At 42.9% G+C, this 27,463-nt stretch overlaps 1 protein-coding gene and 13 non-coding genes across 14 annotated transcripts in view; 3 read left to right on the plus strand and 11 right to left on the minus strand.

The window, feature by feature from the left end:
• The window catches only part of plxnb2b (plexin b2b), a 178,955-nt gene extending 175,509 nt beyond the window's left edge, over nt 1-3,446 (minus strand). Inside the window, exon 1 of the mRNA XM_086108318.1 lies at nt 2,871-3,446. The gene's annotated coding sequence lies outside the window, so the exon portion shown is untranslated. The remainder of the gene's footprint in view (nt 1-2,870) is intronic.
• A 7,988-nt stretch (nt 3,447-11,434) lies between these two features.
• Nucleotides 11,435-11,575, plus strand: LOC147206800 (U4 spliceosomal RNA). The gene has a single exon (XR_015100831.1). It is a non-coding gene; the product is annotated as a U4 spliceosomal RNA (small nuclear RNA).
• An 838-nt stretch (nt 11,576-12,413) lies between these two features.
• Nucleotides 12,414-12,546, plus strand: LOC147206801 (U4 spliceosomal RNA). Its single transcript, XR_015100839.1, has one exon. It is a non-coding gene; the product is annotated as a U4 spliceosomal RNA (small nuclear RNA).
• Nucleotides 12,547-13,485: 939 nt separating this feature from the next.
• LOC147206802 (U4 spliceosomal RNA) lies at nt 13,486-13,626 on the plus strand. The gene has a single exon (XR_015100833.1). It is a non-coding gene; the product is annotated as a U4 spliceosomal RNA (small nuclear RNA).
• Nucleotides 13,627-18,764: 5,138 nt separating this feature from the next.
• trnan-guu (transfer RNA asparagine (anticodon GUU)) lies at nt 18,765-18,838 on the minus strand. Its single transcript has one exon. It is a non-coding gene; the product is annotated as a tRNA-Asn (tRNA).
• A 2,663-nt stretch (nt 18,839-21,501) lies between these two features.
• On the minus strand, nt 21,502-21,575 carry trnan-guu (transfer RNA asparagine (anticodon GUU)). Its single transcript has one exon. It is a non-coding gene; the product is annotated as a tRNA-Asn (tRNA).
• Nucleotides 21,576-21,788: 213 nt separating this feature from the next.
• trnan-guu (transfer RNA asparagine (anticodon GUU)) lies at nt 21,789-21,862 on the minus strand. Its single transcript has one exon. It is a non-coding gene; the product is annotated as a tRNA-Asn (tRNA).
• Nucleotides 21,863-21,940: 78 nt separating this feature from the next.
• On the minus strand, nt 21,941-22,014 carry trnan-guu (transfer RNA asparagine (anticodon GUU)). Its single transcript has one exon. It is a non-coding gene; the product is annotated as a tRNA-Asn (tRNA).
• A 1,607-nt stretch (nt 22,015-23,621) lies between these two features.
• Nucleotides 23,622-23,695, minus strand: trnan-guu (transfer RNA asparagine (anticodon GUU)). The gene has a single exon. It is a non-coding gene; the product is annotated as a tRNA-Asn (tRNA).
• Nucleotides 23,696-23,906: 211 nt separating this feature from the next.
• Nucleotides 23,907-23,980, minus strand: trnan-guu (transfer RNA asparagine (anticodon GUU)). The gene has a single exon. It is a non-coding gene; the product is annotated as a tRNA-Asn (tRNA).
• Nucleotides 23,981-24,055: 75 nt separating this feature from the next.
• trnan-guu (transfer RNA asparagine (anticodon GUU)) lies at nt 24,056-24,129 on the minus strand. Its single transcript has one exon. It is a non-coding gene; the product is annotated as a tRNA-Asn (tRNA).
• Nucleotides 24,130-26,668: 2,539 nt separating this feature from the next.
• Nucleotides 26,669-26,740, minus strand: trnae-cuc (transfer RNA glutamic acid (anticodon CUC)). The gene has a single exon. It is a non-coding gene; the product is annotated as a tRNA-Glu (tRNA).
• Nucleotides 26,741-26,956: 216 nt separating this feature from the next.
• Nucleotides 26,957-27,028, minus strand: trnae-cuc (transfer RNA glutamic acid (anticodon CUC)). The gene has a single exon. It is a non-coding gene; the product is annotated as a tRNA-Glu (tRNA).
• Nucleotides 27,029-27,226: 198 nt separating this feature from the next.
• On the minus strand, nt 27,227-27,298 carry trnae-cuc (transfer RNA glutamic acid (anticodon CUC)). The gene has a single exon. It is a non-coding gene; the product is annotated as a tRNA-Glu (tRNA).
• Nucleotides 27,299-27,463: the final 165 nt, after the last annotated feature.

The raw sequence follows: 27,463 nt of genomic DNA on the forward strand, positions 1-27,463 counted from the left end.
ACTGCAGCTTCAGCGACTGTCGACAAGATGTCCAGAGGTGGGAAGAAAAAAAAAAAAAAAAAACATCAGCTGTCTGCGCATGTTAATGACCAAAATGCATTTGATTCCATATTACCCTCGGGTGACCCCTCTTCAAACCCGCTATTGGGGTCATGCAAACAGGATTGGGTTACGTTCTTCGAAAAGGGCGTTGGTTTGTGTTCGACAAATCGTCTTCATCACTGTAGCGCAGGAAGTACTTGTATGCAAGTCATGCTAATGACTAATTTGAATACATACAAAACAATGCAATGTAAGATGGCCGCCGGCGGCGGCGGCGGCGGCGGCTTCGCTTCACACTATCCCGATAAGTCTGAGCGCGTGGTGTTGAAGTATGCTCTCGACGACGGCGCCAAAAGTTCACTTCACACCTACCGCGGCAAAACGGGGCCAAGGAGGAACATTTTTCACTTCAAGCACTTCATCCACACAGCAAACTGCTTTGATGATCACGTACGTTCGGTTTGTCCGTGGAATAACAAATAAAAACATACCTCAAGTCATGATCATTGTATCTTTAGGAGTCTGCGGTAGCGCCCCCCCCCCCCCCCCCCCGCTCCCCTTAAAAGGCTTTGAACCCTCAAAAGAGCCAATTGAAGTACGTATTGCCCGTTTGATTAGATTGTGTATTCACTGCGGTGTTTATAATGGTCCCAAACCGTAATAAGAAAAACAAAAAATGGGTGGGTTGTATCAGGAAGGGCATCTGGTATAAAAAGTGTGCCAAACAAATCTGCCGTGGGGACCCCTGATGAGACAAACCAAATGTCACAACAACCGTTTGTGGTAACTTGAAAAAATGAAGACCCGATTTCAGTCTGTGCTAATCCAACAAGTGGCATGTTTTGAAAATACTTTTACAACATGACGTAACCTTTCTGGCATGTATACGTGACTAATTACAAACCAGAAAAAAGTACATTTGCTTCAGTCTGGTGCTCACAAAACATGCCGACCTCAAGTACCAGAATCCAAAAATAAATGAGGAGCATGTTTTAAATGCTCAATAAAAGGAAATTCCTTAACATGCTTACAATATATGAGAGACACATAACTTTTTTGTATGTACAGTATATACTCTGCTTTTGTCAATGTGTATAAAAAACGGAAACAATGACTCCCATTCATTCCATTTTTTTAAGAGCACTTGTAAGGTCACGGGTAACTGGAGCCTAATCCCAGCTGGGTTTGGGAAAGAGTCACACCACAAGTATGAATCACATGGGCCCTATAGTATACATTATACTACGACTGAAAATCAATAAAATACTGCAAGCACACCTGGATTGGCATGCAGTACTTGGGGATTTCCCATAGCAGAGTCCAAAATTGATTGAGTGACACATTTATTATCCATCCACTCATTTGCTGTGCCATTTCTCCTCGCTACTCATGCAAACAACCCTGAACTTGGAGCACATAAAGCCATACAACGATTCACAATACTGTATACAAATTAGAGTTCAGGTGTCAAACTCAAGGCCCCGGGGCCAGATTTGGACCGGCCACACCGTTTTATGTGGCCGGCGAAACAAAATCAAGCATGTCGGGTTGCATGATACTTGCTAAAATCTGCGCCAAAACTTCATGTAACGTTGTTATTGTATTACAAGTAAATGCCAGCGTACCCAGAAGAAAAAATAAAAATAAAATACACGCAACCAGCGGGAAAACCTGCGAAGTCCACACTCCATCTCACAGTTCTGTCTTGCCAATCACCATGCACCACCTTTGATATGTTCAAAAGAAATATACACCGACATGCAACCATCCTTTTTCTATTGTGCTTGTCCTCATTCGTAATGGGGAGAACGGGCGCCTCACTCTGGACGAGACAACGATTCACACGTATGGACAATTTACAGTTTTCAGTGAAATTAACGTGCATGTTTTTGAAAGGTTAGAGGAATCCAAACTGAGACTTCATGAATGTGTGGCAGACATACTCAACACCACAACGCTGAACGCAGCACATTGCAGCTCGGGTTCTGACCAGAACAAAGAGGTCAGGACAGATTATTGCTCCAGTCCTCAAGAATTTACACTGGCTCCCAATTTAGAATACAACTGTGCTACCAGTCTATAAATCACTAACCGGTTTTGGGTCTTGAAGAGATTAAAAAAAATGCTGCTTGGATAGAAACCCAGTAAGTGCTCTGAGATCTGTCTCCCTGGTTCGGCCCAGAGTTCAAAGTAAACATAATGAAGCCTCATGTAGCCGTTATGCTGCACACAGAGATTGAATAACTTTTCAATATTTTTAAAGCGTTCTGTTAAGGGGTTTAAATGGTGTTAATATATGTTGTGGTAATGTTTGTTAGCTACTTTTGTTTTCTTTGCTTTGCTTAAGAATGACGTTACTGTACTGTTGTGTTTGTAAATGCTTGGTAGTTTGATTGTGTGAAGCACATTGCCTTGTTTATGGAATGCGCTGTATAAACAAAACTGACTTTGCTCGTCTTACAACGTGCTGTCTGACATTCATGTGTCACGCCTGGGCATGTTTGGCCGTGCACTTTGCATGACTTAATCACACTGAATTGCCTCATCTTGCGTCGAAACTGTCATACCCAAGTACCAGTTTGGCTCCGAAGCTCTAAACATGTGAACCCCTGCTTTAAAATACCAGAGTCTGAAGCTGAATGGCATTCCCCAGTTATTATGATCCATTTTTACACACATCACATGACACATGGGCACAATGCAATCCTGTGTGATCTGTCAATGCGAATGTTCTGAAAACTTGCTGGCTTAGTCTACCAGACAAACTGGTGAAAACCATGCATGATCCCAAGCAAACACTCCCCTCCCCAAGAAGAAAAAAAACTCACCTCGGAGAAGGAGGGAAGAAGAGTCAATGGCCAAAAGCGGTCAAAAACAAGTCCGCAAATAACATGAAGCTCCCTGGTTGTTGTGCTTTGAAAAAAAGAAGTCAATTCACATGTTCCTCCCCGTGGTATGATTCTCAGAAAAAGGCACTAATTCCTGTTCAAAGCTCTTCGCCGGGCATCGAAAACGTCAGCGACACGGAAGGAGAGGAAAAGAGAGGGGGGGAGTCACTGCCAAACGCGCTTGTGGGGTTAGAATGTGCCTTCTACGCCCAGGTGCCGAGTCACGTGGTCACGTCCAGGTGTGTTTCCTGGAAGCGCGACACACCTGTGGGATCCGCTCGCTCGCGGAGATCCGGTCGAAGAGGAGCGAAGAGACTGGGGAGGCGGGTGGCCGACTCACGTTGGCTGGCGAACGGCTCCGGGAAAGTCCGCGCTTCGGTGTGCCCGCCGCCGCCGCCGCCGCCGCTGCCGCTGCTGCTGCTGCCGCTGCCCGCGAGTCGCAGCCGGCAGAGAATGAGAAGGATGAGTGGGATGAGTGGCGAGCTGCAAGGCAGAAAGTCGACTGCGAGTTGGGGTTGTCTCTGTTCGAGTCGCTGGAATCTTTTCCGCGGGAGGTGGGAGCGGCGGAGTGGAGGTGGGGGTGGGGGGGTGGGGGGTGATCCAACCAGCGCCGAGTCCGGACCGAGGGAGGCGGTTCCTCGCATCGGGAAAAAAGGCTTAACAGCGGTGCCTTGATTGGCGAGTTGAATTCGTCCCAAGGTCGCGCTCGTAACTTAAAACACGCGGATCTCAAATGATATTTCCCGCTGAAATGAATAGAAATGTCATCATCAGATCAAATCAATCACTAAAGCAGCCTGTCACCTGCTGAAAATTTTACAGACCGAAGGCTTATATGCTCCAAGCAGACCAGGAGAAGCTTATCCATGCTTTTACCCCCATTAACAGAAATCCGGCATTCTAAAACCCTTTTTGAAATGATTTTCACAATTCATTTAGAGCAATTCTACATTTAAAAGATGTATTTGTAATAATACACATTTTGAGAGAATCGGTCCCGTCAAAACACTTGGTTCTTGTAATATCAATGTCAACCAAAAGCCTTACTTCCACATAAGAGCAAGCTTACAACATTGGTGAGAAGTCATTGTTTATCATAGCATCTACAGTCATGATTTCATAACATAAAAATGAATGTGCCATCGATCATAGTATGTAAAACGGTGTCGCCCATCAGCAAGAGTTGATCACTTCGACACTCTGTTTGCTAGCCAATCAGTCGATCAGTGCATCGGATAGTGTTATGCTTTTGTTTGTGTGACATATATAAATACCGTTATAGCCCCCCCCCCCAAGACACACCAGCATTTTATTTTGTAATGTGTTTTCAATAATAATATATCAGTCTACAGTAGCGATACATTAATTCCTTTGAACCTTAAGATCACTTAACTATGTAGCACATATATCAAACCCTCGTGCTGTCACGTACGCAATTGAATTTCAATTTTATTTGCATTCAGTGTCAATCGAATGTACTACAAATTTTGCATCTTGATATTTGTGATGGCGAGTACCGTAAATGCTATTGCTGCTACTGCATACCAGAATCCGGCTTTGAGATCAATAAAGTGTACGTGCAATCTATCATGCTGCGTGCAGCTTTTTAGTTTGTTTCATGCATTGATTTGAAAAGTGAGCCGCAGGAATAAAACAAAAATGAATTCCGTGCTTTATGACCTTGAATCTAATATCATGCAGCCATTTTGGTGAAGTAAGTTTTGTACCTTCTGCTGGAACTCGGTGTCACTTCATGTCACTTATGCGAGTGATTTATAGGCATGCAAATGAGGCTGCCTGTTTGGGGAGACGCTCGGTGTCTGCCAGGGTGGACTGGCGATGTTGTGAGTCTCACTGGCTGAGAGCTGACACAGGCACAAAGCTGGCAGAGATTCACGTGGCGGGATGGGGGGAAATGGCCTTCACAGGTCTTCATGTTGACTGATGAGCTCCTGGAGAATGTAGGCCAAGCCAGACAAGTGTCAGGTGTGCAGACACCTCAAGACACAACCCTCCCACCTCTCTCTCTGCACACCAAATCACAAGCAGGAGGGGTGTTCAATGTGTCCGAACGTGTCTGACGGAAGAATAATGAGGCTACTTATTCTCAGAAGTGCTAGCCTAAATGGATGTCGCTAAGCAAAGAAAGGCTAAGTGAAAACAGATGTTGAGGTTTACCTATGGATGAAGTGAACTCCAATTTATCTTAACAAAAAAATGTCACTCAAAGACTGTCAATTATCTTCAGTCTTCCAAAAAGATGTGTCTTAAGTTCATCGAAGACTCTAAATTGCCTTCACTGATTGCAAGAAAGTCCTTGGAGATGGTTAGAATAGAAGACTGCAATTTTGTATTCAATGTTTGTGAAAACAAGTGTGCCAGGTTCGTTGAAGTCTCAGTTGTCTTCAGTTTACAAAAGCATGAATACTAGGTTCATTAACTCATTCAGTACCAGCCAATTCTGGACCAAGTCTAAAAAGACGTTTAATAACGTCTTTGGGAGTGAATGAGTTAAAGACTTTCAACTGCCTTCGATGTTTGCAAAAAAAAAAACGTGTGAATTAGGCTCGTGGAGACTCAGTTAAGTTCAGTTTACAAAAATATGTGCAATAGGATTACTGAAGACTCGGTTGTCTTGCTGGCTACAAGAACATGTAAGATAGGCTCATTTACGAATCTTAATTGTCGTCTGTTTACAAATGCAAGTATGTTCGATTCATTGAAGAGTCTCAAGTGTCTTCAGTATTTACAAAAACATCTGTTAGGGTGATTGAAAATGCTCAAGTGCTGTCAGTGTTTACAAAAACTAGCATGTTTGGTTCATTAAAGTCTCTCACTGATCTTAAGCTTGGAAGAAAAAACATGAATGCCGGGGTTTATTGAAGCCTCTCAATAGTCTTCAGTTTACAGAAAACGTACCGTAAATTGGGTCCATTGAAGTTTCTCAAATGCCTTCACTGTTTACTAAACAAATATAGGCTAATAAAAGTCTTTCGGTTGTCTTCAGTTTACAACAGACATGTCCAGCTCCCGTCCTGCCTGTTTTCCATCTCTCTGGGCTGCAACACACCTGATTCAGATGATCAGCTCATCAGCCAGCTCTGAAGCAGCATTAGAACAATCCTGATTATTTGAATCAGGTGTGTTGCTCCTGGGAAAGCTGGAAAACGGGCAGGACAGCTGCCCTTGAGGACCGACTTTGGACACCCCTGGTTTACAAGAACACTTGTTTTAGGTTTACCGAAGACTCAGTTGTCGTCGGTTTTCAAAAACAAGTATGACAGGTTCACTAAAGATTCAAATGCCTTCACTCGATATAAAATAAGAATGTTAGGTCCATTGAAGTCTCTCATGTGTCTTCAGTTTACATACACAAAAAACATTGATTGTTTGATTCATTGAAAACTCGCAATCGTCTCTACTCTTCAAAACAAGTACCGGTACGTTCGGTTCACCAAAGACTATCAATTGGGATGTTGATCTGTGCTGTATCTTTATGTAGCACACATCGGGATGATGTGTTATCACGCCCACCTGGTGTCAAACGGTCCCATTTTGTCATGCAGTGGACGAATTTGAAAATGTCTATCAACACACAGTATAGAACATCATTTATGACAGCAAATCTGCTGTTGTCCGATGTTGCGAAGTGCACAAGTCCGACTCGAGGTTCGGTCCCGAGATTGTGCCGTGGCGTTATACTGCCCCCTTTTGGTCATAACCTGCACATTCCTTAGAACGAACTGCCCCAAGATTTGACTTGCACGGCACCGAATGGCATTCTTTGGAGATCATCACAACACTGATGTTAGATATCCTAGGGTACAGACATTCAAAACTACATAATGACACCATGGATGGCGAAACAGAATGTCATTTTAAACTAGTTATAGGAATAAAATTATACAAGTGACCCAAAATCAAAACAACTGCATCCACACATCGTTTGGGACTATATGTGCATTTGGTTCCCTTGTGCTTCCATTCAGAGCAAGGATGCAAAAACTTGAGCTTCGCCGTGACCCTGAATAGAATATAAAGTTTAAAAAAATGAATGGATGGATGCTTATTTTTTTTTTCCAAAGGTAGTCCAGATATATTGTCATGTTTTAGTTTTGCTCTGGGTAATAATGATCTACCGTGTGTGTTATTTCTGTGTGACGGTTGTGTAATATTCTTGCTTGTGTCAAATCCAAGATGTGGTGACGACAGATGGAGTGATTCACAGACGCCGGGAACTTGTCATGGCGGTAGATGGTGGAAAGGTGTGAAGAATAATTCAGCGGGGACACCGGGGGAAATGTATTTAAAGCAGACCTGGTGCTGGTTTCACTGGCTGCCGACTAACGGGCCTGACTCAGTGGTCCTCAATCTGTCAATACTTTTCATGAGTGTATCAAGTAAGTGGGTTTTACAGTATGGGGGTTGAAGCTTATGACTACTTTGAGTAAAAGACTGGCAAAAACCATGTGCGACAACAAGACATCAGGTTAGTCAGAGAACAGACAGACGGGTTTATGGCGGCAGACTAGGAATAAACACCAAGTGGGAAGCAGCAAGATGGCAGCAGTGGGAAGGGGGGGGGGGGGGGGGGGGGTAGAACAGAATGCAAGCACCAGAAAGTAAAGACTGGAATCAGAATCGAAGCGTCATCGTGTGCGGCTGTATGGTACACGTAGCGTTATGCTGATATGCTGTATGCTTCTGAGCAGAGCACTGAGATAACCTCGCACAAGGCACTGTGATATTTGTTTGCCTTATCAGATGTTCCTGTCACTCCACACAAGAAAAATGCCATTGTTATACCCCCCCACCCCCCACCCCCTATGTTTATGACACAATCTAATCAAGGGCTGCTCCGGCTTCATCATCTGCATTGTCCAGGTGGCCTCTCACTGCCATTTAATGTCCTTTAGCAAGCCTGACATGATGTAGCCCAGATCCCACCATGCGTAGCCTGTGCCCACGGCCACACACACACACACACACACACACACACACACACACACACACACCTGCTTGAAGGCAGACAACATCCATTTCCTTCTTAGGTGGGGAAAAAAAACACTGATCAGCAGTCTGAAGAGGCTTTGCCTCCTCGACGAGCTCTATACTTTCACCATTAGAGCTCCAGTGCAGCCTCCAAATTGGATCACATGCACAGTCTGCGGACTTAACAAACAAGCTTGCATTTCCACAAAACAAACAAACAAACAAACAAACAAATTAGTCTAAGTTCATCTGGTAAACAGGTAAGTTAATGATATTTCAATGTCAGAGCTATAAATAGGAGGAATGTCGGCGCCATTTGACTGTCGTTGCTGGACAGTCCGGGGCGCTTGTGTCTTGCGCCTGTAATGGGCAGCATTTTTCACAGCCCCGCTTTGTTCAGCGGAGAGATCGGTGCTGTTGAACGGTCTGCGGCTGGATGGATGTAAGTCTTGAGGAGCCGACGATGAGAAGAAAGGAGCGTTAGCGCGGAGCGCCGATGCGGATTTGGAACTGGGAGTCGCGGCTTGGAGTTTGAAGCGGATTACGTGGGACAGGAGAAGTGAACTCATCTCTTTTCGTCAATGGACGCTACAGCTTCGTGTTTGCTTTCAAAACTTAGCTTGTAGCAGACGTGTGCACATTTTCAGCATGACGTCTCTGATCCACTGGTGAAAGGACACTTTGATCCTCTCCTCTTTCATCTACAACTGCTTCAGACAACAAAGTGTATGCAGAAAAGTGGTGAAGATTGCACGACTGTCTGTGTCCAATGTGTTGTGTTGTGTTATTTTTGTTATTTTGACTTCAATATGGCGCCGCGAAAGTGGCTGCCTTTCCAGCAGCTCCTATATTTTGTTGTTCTACTTCTTCCTTTCATAACTTTGCTGCTGTGAATTGGGAATTTCTCCATTGCGAGACTAATAAAGGTTTTCTTATCTTATCTTATCTTATCTTATAAACTATGTTTGTCCTCTGTATAAATGTCTCCTCAAATTATTGTGACATTATTGTCCCGCCATTTGATTTGTATTATCATTTTTACAACAAATTACTTTTGACAGCAGAGACCAAAGGATAAATAGTTGTTTGGTAGGTAGGTCAATACTGATCCTGTAGGAAAATCCGGGATAAGAAAAGCACTTACGCCCAGACCAGGAATCGCACCCAGGCTGCAGCAATGAAATTAAATCCTCGTCACAAGACCTTCAATGGTAAGCAAGCAGTTACTCAAGTGTTCAACTGCCGCAGTACAGTGTACTGTACATCAAAAGTTACTATATTGGCTGGTTTCATCATTAGTTGGTTATGTGTTTGGTTGGCTATGCAGTCACTTGGTTCGTTGATTGGTCTATTTGTCAGTACAGTATATTGATTCGTTATTTGGTTGAGTGGACTGGAACAGTATTTTGGTTTTGGGGCTGTTGGTTTTAAAACAGACAAAAAAATATCAGTTGATACAGTTTATTAAGGGTATTATCATTGTTTTGTTGAACGACCATTGCCGATGTAGTTTCGAGGTGTCTCGTGAACTGTATCATATTGGTGTGATGTGTTCCTTGGGAGGAAAACTGAGAAACTCTGGTTTTCCAGATGAGGATGAAACACAGTCTGACAGGATTCATTTTAGATTACTTGGTGTAATCCCCTTATCTACGTAACTACCTGTCCCAGAAAGTGATCCAAGCTACCCCACCAGCCTCATTGGCTCGCCGTTCTGACAGGAGCAAATCCTCCGTCTAATGTGGCAGCTTTTGACTGGCACACCAAATCTTATCTGTTAAGCACATGCTTCATCCTGCTAAAGCGCCACAACAGGTGAAAAGGCCTACAATATCATCACTCTGACATTACCGTTTTTGGAATGACACTAATACAATACGCAGAAAAGTGCATGCGATTTGAAAAGTATATAACCTCTACGAAAACAAAATAGCCATTAACGCCCAGTTTCGTCTTTGAAGCTGGCTCCAGAACAATGATGATACAGTATACTGTATTACGGAAATTTTATTTTTATTGCTTGTACAAAAACCTGGGGTGTTTGTCCACCCATCAAGTGTGAAATTAAACAACCAACTAAATGTACCTATTTGTGAAGATGTGTCTGTGAGTGACCTGCAATTTTGAGAACTGGGAAGTGTTTTCAAGTGTGAAAAAAATGTACAGTGGCGCCATTAATAGAAATTAGTTAATTTCTCTTAGAAATAGTTTTTTTGTTCGTCTGAAAAAATATAACCTACATGGAAATTAAAATTGAAAACTTACAATTACAAAACTTACAAACTTACAAATAAATTACAACGACGTAGTCTATGACGCGTGGGTTCAATATCCGGTCTTTTCTGTTGGAAAACAGTGTCTATTATTTGACGACCATTTTTTTTCAACAGGTAATTTGCCTTCTCTCGTTAATGACTACATCTAATACAGGTGTGATACTTGGGTATTGACATTATCTTTCCTGCGGAATACTTTGAAGAATTATCATTCTTATTATCCTGCGACGAGACTCCGACTCAGGTAAGAAAACTTGAGCCGCTAACACGTTCATTGGCTCTTGTTTAGTCAGCACTCCGAACTTTCTTGGTTGAAAACGAATATTTTGTGAATTTGTGTGTTTCGGGTTTGATTTTATATTGTCTCGGCCTTATGTATAACTTACATTAATCGACAATATAAGGTCGTAGGCTTTTTCTGGAAGAAATGTGTTCGGTTTATCGAAGTCTGGTTTGGTTTGGTTTATTTATTGAACATAAAACATATACAGTAATAATTTGACAGAAAATAAGATAAATAAAATAGTAAAAAAGAAAGAAATCAGTCTTCGTTCAACACAGTTATTATGTTCAAGGGGTCAACAGCAACACCTGGTGTTTTTCCTGAGCATAACGTCATCGGTTCCATGTTGAGGAAGTGTAAACGTACGTGATCTATAACTAGTAATTGCCCCGTAATGCATTGTTACGCAAAATCTCTATTTTACCCCAAAGCTGAAACCATTGTTCAAACAGTTATAGTTTATACATATAGTTGATGCTTTGCGAATTCAAGCACCCTGAACTTGACATAAGTCTACGCGCATGCGTACATATAATTTCAGGGTTAGGCGGAAGTTTGAGCATCTCAAAGAATGTTGCCTTTTCCGCATAACTAGTGTTCAAACGAAACGAATCTGACGGATGCAATCCTCTATTTTAAAAATATTAATTGTGTTGAGGCGAGACGTGTGTAAGCTTCCACCACGCAATATCCAAATGTATGCACGTAGTACGTGACGGCCAAACCAAACCAAAATAAAAAGTCCCAGAATGCATTGCGTCACGGAGCACATTTTTATAAAGGCGTTTACTTAAATATCTGATTTCTGAAACCAACACGGTGATACATACAACTATTAAATGAAGATTTAGTTTATGAAAATGAATCCCGCCGTCCGTTTAGCAATGTTAGAAGACCGTCACTATGACACGTATGCTGGGTAATGACTCTCCTGATGCTCGCTTCAAAATGTCAGCTTTGCGCAGTGGCAGTATCGTAGCCTATGAGGTTTATCCGAGGCGCGATTATTGCTAGTTGAAAACTTTACCCAATACCCCGCCTTGACGACTTGAAATATAGTCGGCTATGGCAATTTTTGACGGTCTCTACGGAGACTATTTTTACTGTAAAAGAAAACGGCCTTGCAGTGAATCATCCACCAAAGAATAATATTCCTAATCCGAATTGTGCTTACACAAGCCAATTGAGTGTAACATTTGGTGGAGTTGAATCGTAATTTAAACATTAATACAGTTCAAAACACAGATTCGTCAAAAAGTTCTTCAATCGCAGACGACCTCAGACGATCAGACGTTGCTATTCGCCAAGTGCGTATTCGAAGACGTCACTATGCGTGTACGTCAAGACGGAGCATGCGCAGATCGGACACAGCTTGGCTGTTTACATGGTCATCGTTCGGATTGGTTTATGGAATATACCACTCCTGTGAATCCGAATGGAGCCCCATTGCGACTTGGCTTTTTCTTCCGACCGAGGTGTTTATGTGGAGTATTTTTATTCCGTTTGATCATTCGGGATTCGTTCGAATCGTAAACCCAGTGACCTTGTGTCATCGTTGTCTTGTGTTCAGGTGTCCAATAAAATGTCGATATTGTACTTTTATAATAGCCGAATGTGTCGATGCTTTATCAACGTAGGAGTTTCCATTGCAACTGTGAAGTTACAGGACTCGCGTTTGCTCGGGTAACAACAGATAGTCCCATAATGCTTTGCGGCGTCATAATCATCAAAATTCATTAGTAATAGAAACGTTTTCGAAAGTGTATTAGAGACGTGTTACCATAAACGAACGTTTTGTTTACGTGAAAATGTTAGATAAATGTGGCATTTGTCTTGGAATGTATACACAAACGTTTTTCCTGATTTTGTGAAGACCGTCATCGTGGAACGTATGCAGGGTTGCTTAGTGCTTCTTGAAGTCCTTCCCTAATCAGCTTTGCGCAGTGGCAGTATCGTAGCCTATGAGGTTTATCCGAGGCGCGATTATTGCTAGTTGAAAACTTTACCCAATACCCCGCCCTGACGACTTGTTCGTTATGGCAATTTTTGACAGTCTCCACGGAGACTAATCTCTCTGTTAAATGAAAAATCTACAAATTAACTAATTCAAGAACGTCCGCTAATCAATTGCAGGCGGATGATAAATATGAATGGAGAGACTTTATGCTTCAAAGGTTATTCTCGTTAGTATTGTTTTTGCACTCTATTGCGGTCTATTTACAGTGTGTTCGTTTTTTTCAATTATAAAAAAATAACTTGAACCAGAACACCAAAATCAAGTTTTCTGGGGATCATTTATGTAATCTGGGAATAATTATTGGTACCAAATGATATTTATGGTCACATTGGTGTTGAACACAAAATTGAGTTTCAGATTTTTTTTTTAAATTCTGTACTGGCTTGGAGATGGCTTGTCAATATTTTTTAAATTTAATTTGGAATTATTACTTCACTTGTCATCAACAGTTTTGTCATTGTTGGGTTCCGTAAAGTGTCACTCCACTTCAAACTCAAACCCGTTTGCCACATTAGAAGAAACATGTCCACAATATTTCCGCAGATGTTCTTTGTCTGTTCATGCTGACACGTGAACCACTTCTGCGGAGAACGACGCTTCATTTCCCAGTAGTGCTTCAATATGTGCATCAGAAATTGCAACGCTTCGATGAGCTTGGCACATTTTGACCTATCACTAGTTTTTGTACCGAGCCGCTAAAACCAGTAGCACGAGCAACCCGGCAAAACCCTCTCAAATACGAACTGTCTTTCAAATACCTTCACACTTTCAGTAGACCGTGGAAGCTTTTCATAATCTGCTTCCACTCTCATAAAATATATATGAGTAGTATATTCCAGTTGATGTTTTTTAAATGAGATGTACAAGGGTTGTGTCTCTGGAGATTTGAAATACAGTGAAATTTTAGAAGCATTGTGTTAATGGTGAGACCGGCGCTGTGGACCGTAGGCTGGGTCATCACTTGATTGTGTCGAACGCTTCTTGGCTATCTTTGCGCAGTGGCAGTATCGTAGCCTATGAGGTCTAACCGAGGCGTGATTATTGCTAGTTGAAAACTTTACCCAATACCTCGCCTTGACGACTTGAAACATAGTCGGCTATGGCAATTTTTGACAGTCTCAATGGAGACTCAAATCTTTGTTTAATTTAAGACTTTATTAAATATGGTTTTCCAGAGATAATGGCAGTCCCCTGCTGTAGCGATTGTAATCAGGGTTCTGTTTATCAAGACTAGGAATGGTCCTCAAAGATCATCTGGATCGCAATCTAGGCCTGAATACTGCAATTAGTGTCATCTTTTTTTTTTGTATTTTTTCAATAGAATCAATCCAAACCATTAACCAAAGCTGTGTTGTATTTACTCAACCTCACTTTCCATTGAAACAGTCAAAGTGCACAATTCACATTTGGTGAGTTTTCCCCAACAAGAGTCCCATAATGCATTGCGGGTTAGTGTTCATTAATACTCAAAAATAACAAAGCTTTGTAACTGCGTTGGAGGCTTGTTAGGCTTATAGTAATTTTATGGACAGTGTAATTTGTACAGTGACGTATATTTGGTAAAAGGCAATAATTTAATTAGTGGTTGTCAAAATCAAAAATCATTTTTTTGTTGAAAACCCAGTACCAGCCTTGATGACTTGCAATCGTAGCAATAATTGCACGAATTGATTGCAATGCCTCACCCTAAAATGATTTTATTTGACAACTATACGCGATTAAATAACTCGTAAATAAACTGTCGTCATTCTCCCAGCAGTGCTCAAAATAGCATGTAACACACTTAATCGACCAGTGGAGGGCAGTCTTGTTCAAAGTGTTCTCACATCCAGCTACCATGTCACCAGCCCTTTGAAGTGCATCAGGAACAGTTTGTACCGAGTCTCACGTTGACGTTTCATTCGGCTCGTGAGCCAGCGTTGTCTGACAAGCGCAGAATAGAAGGACGTCATATTAACCCAGATTGTAGTTCAAGTGTTGGAAATGAAATGGCAACCTGTGGCTTTGTTGGCCGTAAGCCAGAGAGTTTTGCTTTATCACGAACACATTGCACCGCGCCACGGGATTAGTTCCTAGGTAACCATGTGACCGTGCAAGCCATTGCTATGGAAACCAGTGTATCCACTCAGTCTCTCTTTCACTATCGAAGTTCGTTGAGGAAAATGTGATACGGCCTCTCTTGTGAATTGGTTTTGGCGTCCAGGTCAGCATCGCTCATAAGCAGGAAAAGTCTGCAGAGCTTTGACTCGTGTATTGCGATTCATTTCAAATTCGTCTCACTAAATAAGTGTTTTCTATTTGATGCCCCCCTCCCCCAATAAATAAATAAATAAAATAAAAATTAAAAAAAGAAGAAAAAACAGCACCCAATGAGCTTATGTGTGAATGGGATCACCCCCGCCCCAATTTTCTACCTTACTACTGTCAAGATAGAGTCGTAACTGCATTCATGTGCGCCTCGACGCAAAGCGGATTTGACATGCGGCAAGTGGACCAATCACCGTCTGTCAAATGCTGATATCATTTACACACGAAATACAGTAGCAGGCTCCGTGGTACGTAAACAAACTTTGATGTTTTAATTCGGCGGAATACCCAACTCGTTTCGTGCATTTATGAGCAAAGTGCCTGTGCTCCATTTTCAACCGGTTGAGAGAATCACAACAGGGCTCAGCTGTGGAATGAAATTTTTGAGGGTGCCAAATGTCAGGAGAGAGCCCCCCCCCTCCCCCCCATGTTCTACCTCTGACTCCATTGTGTCATGACCCCTGTGTCTCATCTGTTTTGTTTTGGGGGGTTTTGTCACTCGTTATCAAGTTCGAGTGCATTCAAAGGCGTGTGTGTTCTGTGGGATGTTGGACCTGGAAATAAACATCGTAACTCAGCAATTTTCACTGAGTTTTATAACTCTTAATCAGAATGATTGCAACAAATTGTTTTAAAATTCCTTTGGCAAGTATTACAATTCATTCAATATAAGTTCAGGATTTTTGGACATACCCTGAACAAAGACTCGCGCACGTCATTTGTGTCATGACCCTGAATTGTGGGGCCAGTCAAGTAACATTTTCTCTACATATTCTACAGAAAGGACTTCAGTGTCAGTGAGCAACCTGACCAGAAAATGTTTCTTTTGTCTGGTTTACAAATATCAGTGGCAGACTCAGCAGGCATCTGCAAGCGTCTCGGATATCTGTCCAAAAGGTCAACTTGCGAAGGTGGCCTCATCCATCATGCACGATTGCATTCAAAATGAATGCAACCTGTGTGGTCACGACAATTTCGACACGAGCTTGAGTATGACAAAACCCCGCCTGCTAGCATAGTAAACGAAGGACTCTCAGCACTCTAAAAAATATGAGTCGAAGGGTTGCGCTCGAATGAAAGTCAGTGCATTTGGCCGACCAGAATCGCATCGTGTGAAATAACAACACCATCTGGCCATACTTCTGTTCCTATTGTATGAACAGCAACAGCAGTCGTAGATCCCCTGAGAAACCTCTTGTATAATTACACAGAGTCCTCTTTTCATTTGGATCCCTACTGATGGGATTTGTCAGACCATTTCCAGGACTGCCGACAGAAAAGATCTATTTCAAATTCATGCTGCAAACAGCAAGTACCGTATTTTCCACACTAAAAGGCGCACTGGATGATGAGGCGTACCTTCAATGAATGGCCTATTTTGTCATTTTTTTCATAGACTGGACGCAGCACATTATAAGACGCAATCTACAATGCATCCACTAGATAGAGCTGCGCTCAAGGAAATGCCAACAGAACACTACACTACACCCTGATTTATATATCTACGATCAGATGTCAGTAAAACGTATTTAATAAAGCAGCGACACAGTTCACTTAACCACCAGCAAGTTATAACATTGACTCGTTAACGTTGAACTCTCTTGCCGCTGCTCTATTTCCTTGTTCAACTGCGAAACCGATCGCCTTAACTTTGAACTCTGCGTTGTCAGCATGTCTTGAGCGAGGAGCCAATTTGGGCTCGAAATATTACCGTAATAACCATACACAAGGCGCATCGGATTTTAAGGCGCGCCGTGAGCTTTTAAGAAAATGGAAGGCTTTTAGGTGCGCCTTTTAGTGTGGAAAATACGGTCGTTTAATCCTCACGACAATGAAATGCGCATTCCTAGCTCCTAACACTCTTTGATTGTTTTTTGATACGCAATTTGGAATTATTTTTGTTGGATGTTTAGTTTGACAGTCACGAGCGTTTCAGGCGTTGTTGTTTGTGCTCTGAAATGTCCTCTGGGTTTCCGCTGGCTAACTGGCTACTGATCCCGAGATGAGGGTTTTTCAGAACATAAACGCAGTCACACAGATGCGTACTGTGTGTTTTGTGTTTCTCTTGCGGTCACAGCCATTGCTCTATCGAGTTATCTGGAAGCTCGGTAGCTTGCGGACCGCCCTCTTGTTTGCTTTGGCGCTCGTCCACAAAGCCAGCTGAGGCACGTTGACTTAAGACATGAGCGACTCTCATCGCCCTTTTGCCCACGGCGCCTGTCTGCTCTTCATTTTGTCATGCAACACTGGCCAGCCATAAAAGGGCGAGATAAACACTAGTTAAGTCCTCCCTTCGCGCAACGGCAAAAAATTTCTCCACTTCACTTCGTCGAGACACACTCACGATATAATGAAGAGCTACACAACGTGCATTTGAATGAAGGACACTCCCCGTGTCAGGACGCTTCGAGCGGACGGCGAAGATGCGCCGACAGCAGTTGCTAAGGAACTGCCGAGGTGTTGGTGTCGGACAGTGATAATCATACTACGAGAACGTGATTATGTGTGAAGAATTTAACCGGCATGTGATGGAGGGACAAGAGCGTGCAGCATGTGCCAGAGTACGGCGAGCCATGCTTGAATCGGCCTCCTGAACATTAACCTTGCCAGACAGTGTGATGCAACCGTCGTGGCTGGAGGAAATGACAGTACAGATTTCATCAGGAGATGCAGCGGGCAGATAAGCAGGATTATACGCAGTTAGCAGACGACTAAATGGCCAGTGCCAGTCTTATTTATATACAATTTATAAGTGTCTTTGGGAAGCCGGACATATACGTGACAATTTTCCAAATGCTTGTTTTACATTTTGTTTGTGACAGTGTAGGCATGGATTTAGTTTCCAGTCATTGACTGTGAAAATCACGGGTGTCAAACTCATTTTTGTCGCGGGCCAGATTTTATTTACAGTTTCCCTAGAAGGGCCATTATGACTGAAACCATATAAAGAAGTCAAGAATAATAATTTATTCACCGATTGTTTAAGTGACTGTAATGAGGGGAAGAAAATGCTTACAGTATCAGTCTTATTTATTACAAATGAAAGTTGACATCTTTGATATGCGGGCCACGTAAAATGATGTGGTGGGCCAGATCTGGCCTCCCGGGCCTTGAGTTTGACACCCGTGGTGTAAATGGTTGTTTCTTGTCGATGTGCAACAGTAATTATCCAAAGTAAAATACAGTAATCAACAATTTGTTTTGATCATCGAGGACTCGATAAGATCCACTTAGTTTGTTTAAAATTCAAACGACAATGTCACCCATTACCTTTTGAGAGGTTACTGTTCCACCCCCCCCCCCCGCACCCCCCCGTGGTGACAAGAGCTAACAAACAGAAGTCAGGGAAAAGCACCGCTATGCGATGACTATTGTTTCAAAATTGCTATTTGCAATTTTGCAACTATTGTCTTTAAATGTGCTATGAATCACAAATGCCAAGTCGTAAGCGCTATGGAGCAAGCCCCTCTGTCTAGATTCTTGTTGTTAAATTGATAAAAGTGTCCTCTTACATCTTTGATGACAAGAACTTGACATTTACATTTTGATGACAAGGTCGTTTACTTGCTCACTCAAGAACCCCCCCGTCAAAGAACGTCAACAGACAGGAAGCGTCTCAGTGGATTTATCAGTTGGCCAACGAAGGTCGTTTGCCACTTGGTTATTAGATGACATTAATATCGGGAAATGTCAGCCTAGAAGTCAAGTGGACCACAAAAGCGCCACGTTTCGAGCTGACTCACAAGTTTGTGGTCATTTGATTGCCTGTTTTTTTCCGCATGGCCGCCGCAAAGTCAACTGGAAAATAATTACCTCAATTTTCAAAACATACTTAAATTAAGTTACAGCCACCAAATATCAAGAATTTCTGAGACAAAATCATACAGGCTGTCAGTCTGAATAAAAGCTTCACACTTGTACAGTATATTTAAAAAAAAAAAAAAAAAAAAAAAAGACTCCGTCCCTGGGTGGGCTCGAACCACCAACCTTTCGGTTAACAGCCGAACGCGCTAACCGATTGCGCCACAGAGACATGTAGCAGCCAAACTGTGCAACTACAGCTCTTAAGGCTTAACAGAGGGCGGGCCACGGGCACATTCCAGGCAGCGAGGCAGGCAGGCAGGCAGACGTGCTTTCAGAGCACACTCGGCTCTTTGCTGGTGCGCTGCAGCCTGCTCGCTTCTCCACATAAGCAGTGACAAGTGCCAGTTTTGCTCCATTTGATCTTCGTTTGTGCTGCTTTAGTTGCTTGTTACCCGCTCGTCCGGGCAACAAACCAACACTTTGGAGCAGGAAGCCCCCCATCCGTCCCTTCGTGAGCTCTCAAACAGACACAACCATGTTTCATTTGGTTCAATGTGCGTATTTTGTGCAAAATCTGTGTTTAAGTGGGCCATTGATGGCAAAAATCCAAATTACCGGTATACTATATTGTTGTACAGTCAAACCTCAGTTTTCAAATGTCTCTGCTGTCGACCAAATCGGATTTCGACCAGAACATTGGAGATTTTTACGCCTCGGATTACGACTGAAAACCATTTTTCGATCAAACTGAGCAAACACGAATACGCCACTTGACTCCTCTCGACTTCCTCATTGTGAGCAGATGTGTTTGTTGTGATTTACGCAAATCTGACAGTTTCTTTGTGTTATTTCTGCATAGTGGATTAGCCTCTAATCATGGGCTAATAAAAAGTTTCGGATTTCGAACAAATCGCTTTTCGAACAGCCTTGTGGAACGGATTATGGTCGAAAACCGAGGTATGACTGACCGTATTATGTTTGAAATGACTTCTGCCTGGCACAATGCAGAAGCTTGTGCATCCCTCCAAACATTTTCTAATGCGCTTATCCTCACAAGGGTTGCACATTGCTGGAGCCCATCCCAGCTGTCATCGGGCAGGAGGCGGGGGGCACCCTGAACCAGTTGCCAGCCAATCAGCACTCAGAGGCAAACAACCGTCCGCGCTCACGCTCACTCAAAACAGTACCCGGAGAAAAGCCACGCAGGCCCAGGTAGAGCATGCAAAATCCACACAGGCGGGTCAGAGCCAAAATCGAACCCTGCACCTCTGCACTGTGAGCCCAACGTGCTAACCAGTCATCCACTGTTCTGTCGTGTCACAATGGTGTAATTTTCACGTCTCCATTTTCAACACTATTGAGTGAGTGCCAGAATCAAAATTGCAACATTTTTCAATTTTTGTCGTCATCCTCCTTGAACAAGGACGCATTCTCTTAGCTCGCAAACCGTTTAAATTGACGGGCTATTTTTTTTTTTTAAGTATTCCCAGACCAGGCCCGCCAGGGTTTTGCAATCGCAGTTATTCAGGTGTCAAATCCAGGTCCGGAAAGTAAGAACCCTGCCACCGATTGGCTTTAGCCACAGGTTCTTCTCCTCAACCGGCAGGGTTTTAATTTTCTCAACCTGGATTTGACACGTCTGCAGTTATTTACGCAACTTCAGCGATCACCAAATAGAATTAGAACAGCGACAGAATTACTCCTTCCAGGTATGTTAATCCAAACGCCATCATCCTATCAGAGCCATTTAAATTCCGTAATTTGTGTGTATACGTGCACAATAAATGGATATAAGGATGCTGGCGGAGTTCAAAGTGGTCCAAGCGACGCAACCTTTTGGGATGACAAGTCGACACTTGATTTCCTTTGTGGTCGAGTCTTTGTTGGAGCTGTGAACATTTCAGTGATTCAGAAAGCCGACAGTGTCGCAGCTCAGTTGGGGGTTTGGTGCTTTTCTTTATCATCTTGTAAGCTTCTGCGCTTCCTGATATAATGGAGCCAGTCCACAAAAGTAAAACATTCCCACTTTTTTTTTTTGCCCTTTTCTTTGTGGTTTCTAATCCTTTCAGTCCCCAGAGAATCCAATCAAATCAGATACAATTGGATGGGCTCACAAATGGATCATTTCAAAGTACAAATCTTTTTGTGAAAATGAAACCGGTGAGAAAAGGCTTTTTTCCACATCAATCTCTCGTCTGTATCATCAATTTCTTCTTGGCTATTGATTTTCACCTGTCACTTCTTGTCAATGCTGTTGTGGCACCGCATATTCTTTCGGTCTCAGGATGAGACGCTCAGTGAGCCTGTCAATTTCACCTCTAGAAACATTCTAAAATACCAGCGTCTGACATTTTGCTTTCGATGTAAATGTCACAGATAACCCTGGTCGAAAGCCACACCGTCGAGAGCATCCAACTCCACTGTCGCTGACTGAGCACAAAAACTAAATATACAACAACCAGAATATTGTCTACTTAAATACTAAGATGTATTTTTGTTTTTGAAACCTCCCCAATGCTAATGCTAATGTCAATGTAAAATCCCATTGACAGGCTAATGAGCTCTGCGTTCCGGGAGGGCCATTCCTTCAAGTGCCGAATATTAACATTTAAGGCAATGCACAAAGGCATATCGTCTTCCTAATATCTGAAGAACAAGTTATATTCGTGTTCAATCGCCACTTTCTTCTTCTACCGTTTTATTCCGAACGTATGTGCGTCTCTCCATGCGTGCACCGCACCAAACCGCTCCAAAGAAACCGAGTCGCACACAGCAGGAATAAATAGCATTTATTTTTATTCATTGTTTTTTTTTTTTTTTTTGCTCTTATATTAATATGTTATGATCAGACTTGAACACAATTTTATTATTTTTTCAGTCAAAAATAGGTCTCGTCCCTGGGTGGGCTCGAACCACCAACCTTTCGGTTAACAGCCGAACGCGCTAACCGATTGCGCCACAGAGACATACACTCTGCGAGTCGCTGGGACACCACGCTGCCATTCGCTGCAGAGGCCAAGCAGGAAAATGAACTGTGATCTGAAACCCGGTCGGTGTTCATGAATGCTCACCATACATTTCATTGGGTCATTTCAGTTTGAGCTTCACCCTGCTTCTGACTTTGTGGAAAAGGTTTGACGAAGCACTTTTTTTGTGTGTGTGTGTGTCAAAATAGCAGACGTCCCTGGGTGAGCTCGAACCACCAACCTTTCGGTTAACAGCCGAACGCGCTAACCGATTGCGCCACAGAGACACTTGGTCTTCAGACATATTCAATTTTCATTTTTACCGTGCAAGACAATCCTGCCTAAAAACTAGAGTAAAATTGAAGCGTCCCTGGGTGGGCTCGAACCACCAACCTTTCGGTTAACAGCCGAACGCGCTAACCAATTGCGCCACAGAGACCTGCTTAGCTGCACTCCCTTATTATGTCACAATCACTACAAGCTGAGCTCTGCCCAAAAGCACCATGCTTTGATTCATGGAATTGAACTTCGAGTGTAACTCGAACCAAGTGGTCAATATCATGCTCTCTGTCTTTCCTTGATCACTGCTTGGAATATTTCACCAGTATGATTTGCATTTTTTCTTGCATTACACCGACTTGTCTTTTCCCACTTAGAAAATAGCAACTGCAAGCAGCATGTGCGGCAAGCAGTGTCGCAAGTAAAAATAAAAAAAGAAGATAAAAGTCGAGAGAGTGTTTGACCAGACTTTGGGACTATGCTACATGGCTTTTCCTGCTATTCCACTCTCCTCAAGCCTCAGGGTTTGTTTGAAAACGTCTACCGCATCGTGGGTGTGCACTTGTCGAGCCAAAGGTCATCTGGTCTCAGATCCTTTTTCTTCAACTAGTTTGTCAAAACCAGATAGGGGCAGGTGTGCCCTAACCAGATGCTGTAGGACGAGAAAACCCAAACTCATAACACTAACATTCACCCTAATCCCAAACCTTTATCACCCAAACCTTCACCCACATTTGTACTTCCTCCCTACCCTGCACAAAGGCAAAAAAAAAAAAAAAGTCGGGTGAAAGTTAAAAGATTCCCCCGGTGCCATCATCACTGACAGATTGGACCAGTGATGCTCATGCCAAAGGGCCCCACTGGTTTAAAACACATTTCACTCACTGTGTGTTTAAGATAGAAGTGCAATCTCCAAATTCTGAATAAAAAGGCAATGAATTCGAATAAATGGTCCTCTTTTAACATAGGAGGCTTGTTGTCACAGACGGTGAAGCTATTCCACTCTCAAATGCATGACAATGAGGATATTAAAAATGTGCGGACCATTTAAATATGCCTCGTGGCAAACTTAATTCTCACCAGTGAAAGGTCAGCCACACAGCAACTTGGCTGGAAAACGAGACAGACGGAATACCAAATAGGGAGAGTACAATGTCAGTGCTTGGAAACCTGAAAGATATTTGGAGTCAAGGTATTGATGTCTGTGAGAATAAAAACCTTCATTGTCTCATGATGGAGATGGTTCCTGTCACGCAACCATTTATTTACGTGTCTCAGGTGCATTGACCGGCATGAAGGGGATTTCACGGCGTCCTTCCAGAGCGTCTGAAGCTTGGGATACATTTTACATGAGCTGAAACTAATCCACAGCGGGCTGATTAGGTGCTAAAAAGGGGGTAATTCACCAGATAATGAATATTGCTCGATAAAAATGTTCTGTAAATGTCACTCGTGACATATAATCCCTCATTAGCTTTTTTACTCTCTCTCTCTCTCTCACTCTCTCTCTCTCTCTCTCTCTCTCTCTCTCTCTCACACTCTCTCTCATGGATTTTTAGCCCCACTGTCTTTTGCATGTCACCCCAAGTGAGCCAGCCAGTCAGTAGCCCAGCATTCCATGCTCGTTATTTTTTAATTTAATCCAGAACCAAATAAAAATTGAGCCGAATGCGCTAACCGATTGCATCACAGAGACATTTTCGCTCATCTGCTTTGCAGTTTTGATTTTCAACTTCCAAGAGATTTTTGTTTTGGAAAAACTAACAGCGTCCCTGGGTGGGGTCGAACCACCAACTTTTCGGTTAACAGCCGAATGCGCTAAACGATTGCGCCACAGAGACTCTGCCTATGAGTTTGGATTTTCGAATTCCGAGACAATTCTGCCGAAAGAATCAGAACATTAACAGTGTGCTCGGGTGGGCTTGAATCACCAACCTTTCGGTTAACAGCCGAACGCGCTAACCGATTGCGCCACAGAGACCACGGCTATGACTAAATATGCAGTTTCAAATTTCGACTTCCGAGACAATTCTGCCGAAAGAAAATTAACAGCGTCCCTGAGTGGGCTCGAACCACCAACCTTTCAGTTAACAGCCGAACGCGCTAACCGATTGCGCCACAGAGACTATGCCTATGAATAAATATGCAGTTTTGGTTTTCGACTTTCAAGACATTTTTGGACCAACGGAGAAAATAAACACCATCCCTGGGTGGGGTCGAATCACCAACCTTTCAGTTAACAGCCGAACGCGCTAACCGATTGCGCCACAGAGACATGTAGCAGCCAAGCTGTGCAACTACGGCTCTTAAGGCTTAACAGAGGGCGGGCCACGGGCACATTCCAGGCAGGCAGGCAGACGTGCTTTCAGAGCACACTCGGCTCTTTGCTGGTGCGCTGCAGCCTGCTCGCCGATTGTGCCACAGAGACACTTCCTCCGAGTTGACATGCAGTTTTCATTTTCGACTTTTCGACAGTTTCCTGCAGGCTTCAATTTGGGACGCAGTGTGTTCGTTTGATGTGATGATGTGTGATTGTCATGTGTGATCATGTCAGACAAGAGGAAAGACAAAAGGGGAAAAGCCTCTTCAACTCAAGGGACCGATCAGGGAACTCCTCTCCATTCCCTGGTTGTCATAGTAACCTATTAGCTCACAGGCGCACTGCTTGGACATCTTTGTTTTCATGTGTCAGTCAAGTCATGTTTGGGGTATACTTGAGGATAAGTAGATCAGAAAATGGATACACACACATACACACATACGCCCACACACCCACACACACACACACACACACACACACAAACGGCATTAATATACCTGACTGGGTTTTCCCCAGCCTGGTAATGAACGACACGTGGCCGCTCAGTTCCGTCAGTGCAAATGTACATCGAAGTCCCTCTCAACTCTGCGCTCTGTGTTATCTCCGTTTGGACAGCTGGCTTAATAGCTGCGTGGTCGCCATGGAAACGTGCTCGATTTCCGACAGCTCAAAGAAACGAGACGCCGAGCCATTGTTGAAATGTGAATGTTCTCTGATTCTACAGATACAATGGAAGGTATTTCCTTTAGTACTCCTTGTTGATCGGCAAACTAACAACCGCCACTTGTGTTTTAAAGGAACAGAACGTCAGGCACGTGTCTCCAGCCAGGATTGTCTCATCGCTGGAAACTGAGCGTGACTCCCCCTCCCCCCCCACCCTCTGAGGCAGACTCAGCAGAGGTAGGCCTGAAAGATTTATGGAGAAAAAAAAAGTCACGATTCTTATTTTTGATTGAGGTTGAAATCACAAATCAAATCAAATTATTTTTCATTGATTTCAAAACACCATTAAAAGTCATCTTCTCAAATCGATTATTGTAGCGTCATGACCATTCGTCCCTGCATGTTGAAGAACATTTTATTCTTGAGCATTATCCTTTTCGTCAAGCACAAAAGGAAAATGTAAATATCGTGTGAAATTCCAGCCTCAGGCATGTTCACTCTGCTATATTCACACCTTTGATGCCTTGCATCTTTGCACACATTGGAGCCCTGACTAAGCATTACCGTTATCTCTTTGTCATATTTATTTTAGCTGATGTTATTTTCAGGACTCTTGGCTTGCTGGGCTAACCTGGGAACTCCTTTGCTTTTTGGGTCAATGAAAATTCCTTGAATCCCTGAAAAATCAAATTTTTAGTATAACTTGAAAGAAATTTGATTCTGAAAGGACAACGAGAGACTCTAGCAATTTAAAATAAAATAGAAAAAAACAAATACTCGGCTGTTCCTATACGTGTTGGCCTCTTAGGGGCACTGTGGTCCCGCCGTGCATGGATCGAGTATACACAATTAGAACAGAAGAAAGTTGTGATTGAACTCTTTTAATATTGGTGATGGAATAATTGTCTACAATCGAAGTCAACTTATTTCCGGTTTGCATGTCTATTGCATACGACATTGACTTTAGCATGAGTGCTATATTTTAAAAACTTAAGGATATTTTCTCTTTAAAAATGCAATGCGTGTAATTATTTTTGTTTTACGTTTAGTTTGACAATCAACTCCAACTTTGTCATTAAACAGTTTCAATCACACTAAGAGATGGCAGAATCACATTCGCTTCGGTACCCGGCGCCCTACGCAAGCAACATGGTGCATTCAGGGTATTTTCACAACATCAGTAACTTATGAATGCACCGCATAGTTCTGCACATGAGTCATTTTTCTTTGATTATGATGTTTTTAAGATCGGCAGAAGCCAAAATCGAAATCACAATTACATTTTGATTCATCTTGCAACCCGACCATTATTGATAACGTTGTTAGATTCTGAGTATGTGTTTACAACCCTTGCCATTTAAAATCGAATCAAATGCAGCAACTAAAAGACACAAATGCGCAGACAAAGTTGTCAGTTGGGCTTTCTTCTCGAGTCACGTCTGTTTCTGTAACTTCAGCTGCGTGCGTGACATTTTTCTCATGCCCTCCATTACCAAAAGGCTGGCGCAGGTGTGTACCTCTGCTCTGATTCATCCTGCTAACAATCCCCCCCCCCCCAATTTGAAGTTTTGCTATTTCCGGACGTCTCGTCTCCGTCTGCAGAGAGAACTGATCCAGCTCCAGGAATAGATTTGAATTGCACACCCACGCCTCCCAAAATGCAATCCAGCGTGGCAGTTGTCCGCCACTGTTACTCTCCTGTGAATGCAGACTACATTTGAATGAAGACTCTCTTCATTCATGGCACAGGCTGGCTCTTATGTCACCAAGATAAATGCTTCATGTCAACTTAAAACTGCTTCTTCATTTGAACAAAAAAAAGCTGCAATCTTTCCCTGACCGGGAATCGAACCCGGGCCACGGCGGTGAGAGCGCCGGATCCTAACCACTAGACCATCAGGGAAGATGTCGACGGTCTGCATAACGTGCAACATTTCTGATCTGCATCCAACGTTTTTTTTTTTTTTTTTTTCCATGATATAAAGATAAAAAAAAAAAAATCTTTTCGGAATAAATGATGGCAAAAAAAACCCCAAAAAATAGCAAAATCTTGCAGATTAATCATTCGATGCTTGCTGAATTGAAGTTTTGTGAGTTGAAGAAAAAAAAGGTAACACAATTCCCTGACCGGGAATCGAACCCGGGCCACGGCGGTGAGAGCGCCGGATCCTAACCACTAGACCACCAGGGAAGATATCAAAAGTTAGCACAATATACAACATTTCTCATCCGTGTCCAAATTTTATTTATTTTTTTTCACGTAAAGGCTGTTTCTCTTTTTGCAATAGTGACAACAAAAAAGGCCAAACAAATGCACCATAGCTTTATTAATTGCTCCCCAAATTGGACTTTTGTGAGGTATGGAGTTGAAAAGAAAAAGATACATTCTTTCCCTGACCGGGAATCGAACCCGGGCCACGGCGGTGAGAGCGCCGGATCCTAACCACTAGACCATCAGGGAAGATGTCTAAGGTCTGCATAACGTGCAACATTTCTCAAAAATTTCGAAAATTTCACCTAAAATATCTCATCATGAAGGGAAACCAACCTGGCATCATCGTAAGAATATCGTGGCAATCAATTCACACCAGTTGTCAACCCACGAGTGTGAGAAAGATGATGTTAG

This window comes from Hippocampus guttulatus, chromosome 4 (genome assembly GCF_054856545.1).
Source record: "Hippocampus guttulatus isolate MCC_2025c chromosome 4, RoL_Hgut_1.0, whole genome shotgun sequence".
NCBI classification, from domain to species: Eukaryota; Metazoa; Chordata; class Actinopteri; order Syngnathiformes; family Syngnathidae; genus Hippocampus; species Hippocampus guttulatus.